This window comes from Paramisgurnus dabryanus, chromosome 2 (genome assembly GCF_030506205.2).
Source record: "Paramisgurnus dabryanus chromosome 2, PD_genome_1.1, whole genome shotgun sequence".
In the NCBI taxonomy this organism is placed as follows: domain Eukaryota; kingdom Metazoa; phylum Chordata; class Actinopteri; order Cypriniformes; family Cobitidae; genus Paramisgurnus; species Paramisgurnus dabryanus.
In genome coordinates this window covers 30,075,155-30,081,369 of record NC_133338.1, presented here as the reverse complement: position 1 = coordinate 30,081,369, position 6,215 = coordinate 30,075,155, and positions in this window count along the sequence as shown.

Below are 6,215 nucleotides of genomic sequence, written 5' to 3'. Positions count from 1 at the left end.
TACAGAGACGTACTTGGCCATTCTTCTTCCTTACTACAACGATTGGAGAGGAGAATGGAGATTCACTTTCACGAATCCCCCCAGCGTCGAGAAGCTCTTGAAGATGTTGACGAACAGCTTCTACGTCATGTGGGTGTATCGGTCGAGCTCTTAGTTTGAATGGTGTTTCATCGGACAGTTTGATATGATGCTTGACTTTGTCTGTCCTTCCAAAGTCAGTATCATTCTGGGCGAAGACTTCAGGCATGCTATTTAATTTTTGAATAATTCTGTCTTTCCATTCTGGAGGGACTGGGGACTCGCCAAAGTCAAAGGCTAGGTTAGCTGCTTTGGAGGGTTCTGGTTTAGCTGGATTGGTCACGCTCTGCTTATGAGATAAGATGACTTGGATTGCACTGAGCTCAGCAATCACACTTTTAGCTGGGATAATAATGTCATGTTCAGACTCATTTGAGACCACAACTGGTAGTTTGCCTGGTAGATCAATGAGACATGGCTTTACTAGCAGCCCTCCAGGTAGAGAAGAGGATGAAGGGTACTCCATGATAGCAGACCTCTCAGTATGGAACTCTTTAACTGATGCCACTCCCTCCAAAACAACTGTTTCTCCAGCTGGAATTAGTTTTCTGTCTCTGCCTTGCATTCTCACTAGCCCGATGTTACTGTCATGACTTTGTTCTTGTCTCAGTTGAAGTATTTTCAGCACTGTTCTGTAGCCGTTTGGGACAGGGTGGTGACTTGGTGAACTTTTCTCTTTACACATGCCATACACTACATCGAGTGTGTTTGTACCCACAAGTATCTGGTAGCCTGAAGTGCCACTGTCTGGGACAACCAAGGCCAACGTTGGGACTTCATATTCAGCTCCAAGGAACTGTTTTGGGAAGGTGATTGTGACTGCAACATATCCAAGGTAGGGCACAGATTGACCATTGGCCCCTTCAACTTCCAGAAGGTTATAGAGTGGTTCGATCTGTTGCTCATGTAAGTATTGATCATAGAAAGACTTTGTGACTGTGGTTACTTGTGAGCCTGTGTCAAGGAGACAGGTGAACTGTTTGCCTTGGATGGTAACTTGACCTGTGCTTTTTGTGTTTTTTGGAACTCTAAAGGGGTGTTTCCTAACATTAGATTGATTCAGGGTAGCACTGAACTTGGATTTGGGTTTGGTATCACTTTTATCTTTAGCAGGGCGTTGGTGAACTGCTTCAGCCTCAGTTTGCCCTGCAACTGAGACTCCATCTAAAAATCCCTATTGTCTGGTGAGTGCTCTTTAGCCTCCCAGAGGCGCCGCTTTTCTTTCAGTTTATCTCTCTTCTCATTGACAAGAGTGGGGTTTGGATCATTACTGCAAGCTGAGGAAATGTGACCGTCTTCGCCGCAGTTGAAACAATACCAAGGTCTCGGCTGGGTGCTTGTCTTTGAGCTGGTAGGTTTCCAGCTTGGTGCTCTGGGGTCAAGTTTGGAAACTGGCCCACTTGATTGATGCTCAGTGTTCCCCTTGGTCTTTGGGGCTTTCTTGGCTTTTTTAGACATCAGCGTGGTCAGTTGGCTCTGCAGAGATGCCACCTGCTGTTTAAGCTCTGTCAGTGGGTCAGACTCAGGCTGGAATGTTGCTTGTTGACTGCAGATGCATGCACTCTGAGAATTTGCCATAACCCGCTGTCGGTGTGAGCCAAGGTGCTTTTTCATACGTGTGGCTTTAGCTGCCTGCCTATCCTCCTCAGTGCGGATTAATAATAGGAGCTCTGAAAATGCTGGTGGATAACTTTTCTTTCCTTCGAGGTTGAGGTCAGAGAGCAAAGGGTTGTCCCAACACCCACGACAAAACTGTTTCAGAATATGTCTATCTGCTTCTCCAGCAGCAGCTCCTCCTCTCTTAACAGCAAGGTTCAGAGCAGCTTGAAGGCGGCAGAGGTAAGTAGAGGCCTTTTCACCAGGATCCTGAAGAGTATTCATAAACTGGGCGAAAAGCTCCTCGCCGTCCTCAACGGTTCCAAAGGCTGCGTCCAGAAGTTGAAGGTAAGTTTTAGGAGTAGCTTCAGGGCTTAATCTCTTGACAATATCCGCTGCAGGGGAGAGCAGACTTTCAAAGATTTTTCGTGATTTCTGAAGATTAGACAAGGTGGGGTCTTTTCTGAGAAGCTCAACATGTGAACGCCATGTGTCATAATCTGTCTCACTATTGAGTCTGGGAAGCTTGCCTGAGAAGGAACGAAGCTTGATTGGAAAGTGTGAATGTGTATTTAATTCATCTCTCCTCACAATGTGCTCAACAATGACCTTTTGAATTTCAGGTGGATTCAGGTCTCTCTCCGCTATGGACAGACTTCGCTTCACATCAGCTGATGAGCTTGGCTCAGCACCATTATGAATGAACCTTTCTCGAGAAGAATCAGAAAACAGCTGGGGGTCTGAGGGTTCAAATGCGTCAAGAGACGCGTTGAGCTGTCTGGCTCCAAACTCATTATCACCACTGCCATCAGTCTCGATTGTCTCACTGATTTCTGACATCATGTCTTTCAGCACCTCTTCAAAGCCTCTTCCACTCAGTTTTGCTAACTTCTTTATTTCATCGAGGTAGGCTTTGGTAACACTGCAGCCAATTTTAGTTGTGTACACACTTGCCAGAGCTTGAACATAGTATTTTACATCTGGATTGTGCTTAAGTTCATGTGTGTAGGGCAGAAGAGGGGCTAAGGCTTCAATAGCAGCACCATCTTGATACTCAATAATCAGGTTTTTATAAAACTCTGTGTTAATGTCAGTAACTGGGACAAGTCTCATGGAGCCGTACATCTTAAGGAAGTCTACGATCTCCTCATCTTCTGGTGATTCAAGCAAACCACTCACTATTACTGCATTGGGGACTTTGATACCTGAGCTCGTAATAAACTCCATGTTTGGTAAAGAGTTATCTATAAACGTGACAAATAGCTTATAAATAAATAGTATTAAATAGTATAAATAGCACACTTGAAAAAAACAAAATTTTGGTTCACTGCTAACACATAACTAGGCTCCTGGCTGGCTCGCCACTTGTAACCCCTTTTTTTCAAATTAGTGTAATTAATAACTAATTTAAGTATTGGTAAATGAGATCTGGGCTAGTATCAGAAGCTCTAGATACGACTACGGAGCCTAAAAGAGTAAAAGGTTAGCAGAAAACAGACAACACAAAATAGGTAAATATAAAAATGTATTATAAAATGTATTATAAAAAATAAATAAATTATTTACATTCCCTGCCCACCTAAGCCGGCTTCCTAAGTGCACAGTGCACAGTAAACTCAAAATAAATAACTCAAATGAAGAATGAGTCCATGGAAGTTCTCAGTGTGTGTGTGTGTGTGTGTGTGTGTGTGTGTGTGTGTGTGTGTGTTTCTTGAAGTATTGGTTCTCTTCACTACCCGGGTAGGTTTACGTGTTCTTATCTGTATTTAAAATGGAGGCAAATGATGATGATCATAGGTCCAAAGATGCCACAGCTGGCCACACCAGGCTCTTGGTCCGTTCAGTTCTGCGGTTGGCTCGCCACTGACCGCTAGGGTCAGAATCAGATCTATCCCTTTCTATAAAACCAATCTATACATACAGTACAGAATGCATTAATCACAATTGCTTCATTTCTATTCAAATCTAATCAACTTTTCTCCATTCAAATGTCATATCAAATATAACCAATTGTAAAGGATATAAATACTCTAATCATTATGCAAATGAATAGTTACACATCACACCACATAAGTCAGTTCCAATAAACAACAATTAATTAATCAATAAATCATGTACTTCCATCTCACAATACAAAAATAAATCATAGGATTTCTGAAACCCATTTCAGAAAATAGATATTGATATTTGAAACTTTTAAATCTATTTGTGTATCTTAATAACATTTTAAATGTTACATTTTAACATATTTATTCTTTTTAACAATTAATATCCTCATATAAATATAAACATATATATTGACAATTAAATGTACTAAATCACCCTTATAAAACAAGACAAAACAAATACTCAATCAATCAAGTGACTTTTTAAGTCAATAAAACAGTATTAAGGCACCTTTAACGGTGTACAGCATAACAGATCAAATCAACATGCATTTAAATGTAAACAATTAGATTAACGATCTTTTATGGGCATCTATATAACAAAAAACAATATGAATCTGTATTTATATGGTGTTAAACAGCAAAAATCATGTTCACAACTCCGATTGGTTTTAAAAGAACGATATTTTGCGCTATAATGGAGCTTGCGCAATCATCATAACACTCGTTTTAGTATACACATCCTTACCGGAGGTATCTTGAAAACTCAATATCAGCAGCTTAACTTTCTCTCTGTCTCACTGCTTTCAACCTAATAAATACACAATATTTCAATAAATGGTATAAGATTTTTCTTTGAATTTCTATCCTTTAGAGGATATTATTCATACCAGATCTTGATACTTTCTAACAGCGTCTTCACCGGAGGAAAGTCATCAAGTGTTTGTTTTACCGGTAGGTTGCCTGGCAACTTGCAGGCAGAGTGATTACTTTGCGCCACTCGCAGGCGATAAAGAGAATTGCACTCAGTGACCTTGTGTGGGTTACATGTGCACGCACCCTCATGTCATGACTGCCATCAAAACTACTTTGGCAAAGATACAGCCTCAAATCCGTTTGTTCGCGCTCTACGTAAAATGTTATGACGCGGTATACGGAAACGGATTGGCAAATCGACACAAATTCCATAACTTTTGCCATGAGTGTCTCTAAATGCTAAACACCCATTCTTTACGCATATTGGACAAAAACTCTAGAACGAGTTCGAAAAAGTAGGTTTTACAAACAATTCAAAATATCGAAATAATTAGCATAACGGAAATGACGTCATATGGTGCAATCGAATCGGCAAGGAATCAGAAGAAACAAGAATTGCGTTTCTATGTATGGGTCAGTGAAAATTTGGACTGTTAGTGGCGCTATCGGGTTTTACATAGACACTCCAAATTTGGTGTGGGGACAATTTGGAATGTCCTCTTTGAGTGTGCCAAATTTATTTGGAATCATGATTGTTTATTGATTTATTAGTATGATTTATTAGTATTTTTTTTTTACTAAAGAAAAGTACACAATTTTTAACTAATTAGGTATTAAATCAAATTTAATAGGCAATATAAAAGGAATACACTGTATGATTCTATGCTTTAGAATTTAGTGAAATTTTTTTAGTAAAGTAAAGCACGTTTTTTCCCAAGACAAACACTCTGATAAAGCACAGATTCTTGAAAAAATTACTTAAAATAATCAAGTAGTGTCCTTCTCTGTTGATAAATGATGGTAAACACCAAGTTGACGGTACCTATTGACTTCAATAGAATTTGTTTTTCCTTTATTTGTGTTTTCATTTATCAAAATATCTTCAAATTAACCAAAATCATGACAGTATTTTCATTTGTGGGTGAACTATCCCTTTAACACAAAATGTTGTCAAACTACAATGCATCAAGGTGCATCATGCACGTTTCTAAGTTTTTAACCCTTGCTGTTCTACCATTCCTTATTTATCACTCACATGGCATCCCTCTGCTCTGCTCTAGTAAAATCCATATGAGAGTATCTGGAGATCACCAAGACCTATTGACCATACAAACCTCCTAATGGAGCCAGGAAGGAGGGGCTGCACTTAGAAGCTATTTAGAGGATGTGTTCAGTCTCTCATCAGCAACGCTCAAGCAGGAAACCTGCCGTATTCATAGACAACACATGCATGGTTTGGTTCATTCTATCATTAGCCAACCAAAAAAATTATAATTTCTAACTCATTTTATTAATGTATATTTACATTGCACCAGCACAAATACTTTCTTAGAGCAGCCAGTAAAATTGAAAACTCTAAATTCTTCACAGTCATTTAATGCAAACCTCATGTCTGAAAAAATAATGACAGTCCTGCAGAGATTGGAGCTGTTTAAGTGTGTTTAAACCTGATCTGATTTTTTTAGATAAATGAAAAGCCACAGTTCCCTCATATAACAGTTTTGCAAAATAAAACACAGCCGCATGCTGGGATGCTTCCGGATCACTGCAGAACATCACAGTACGGAGGTGCAAATGAGACACTCGCCTTACCCGAGACTGGCAGACACTGTTCTCTTGGCTTGTAACCTTAGAGGTTGTAACCTTGGCAATCTCTATCTATCTATCTATCTATCTATC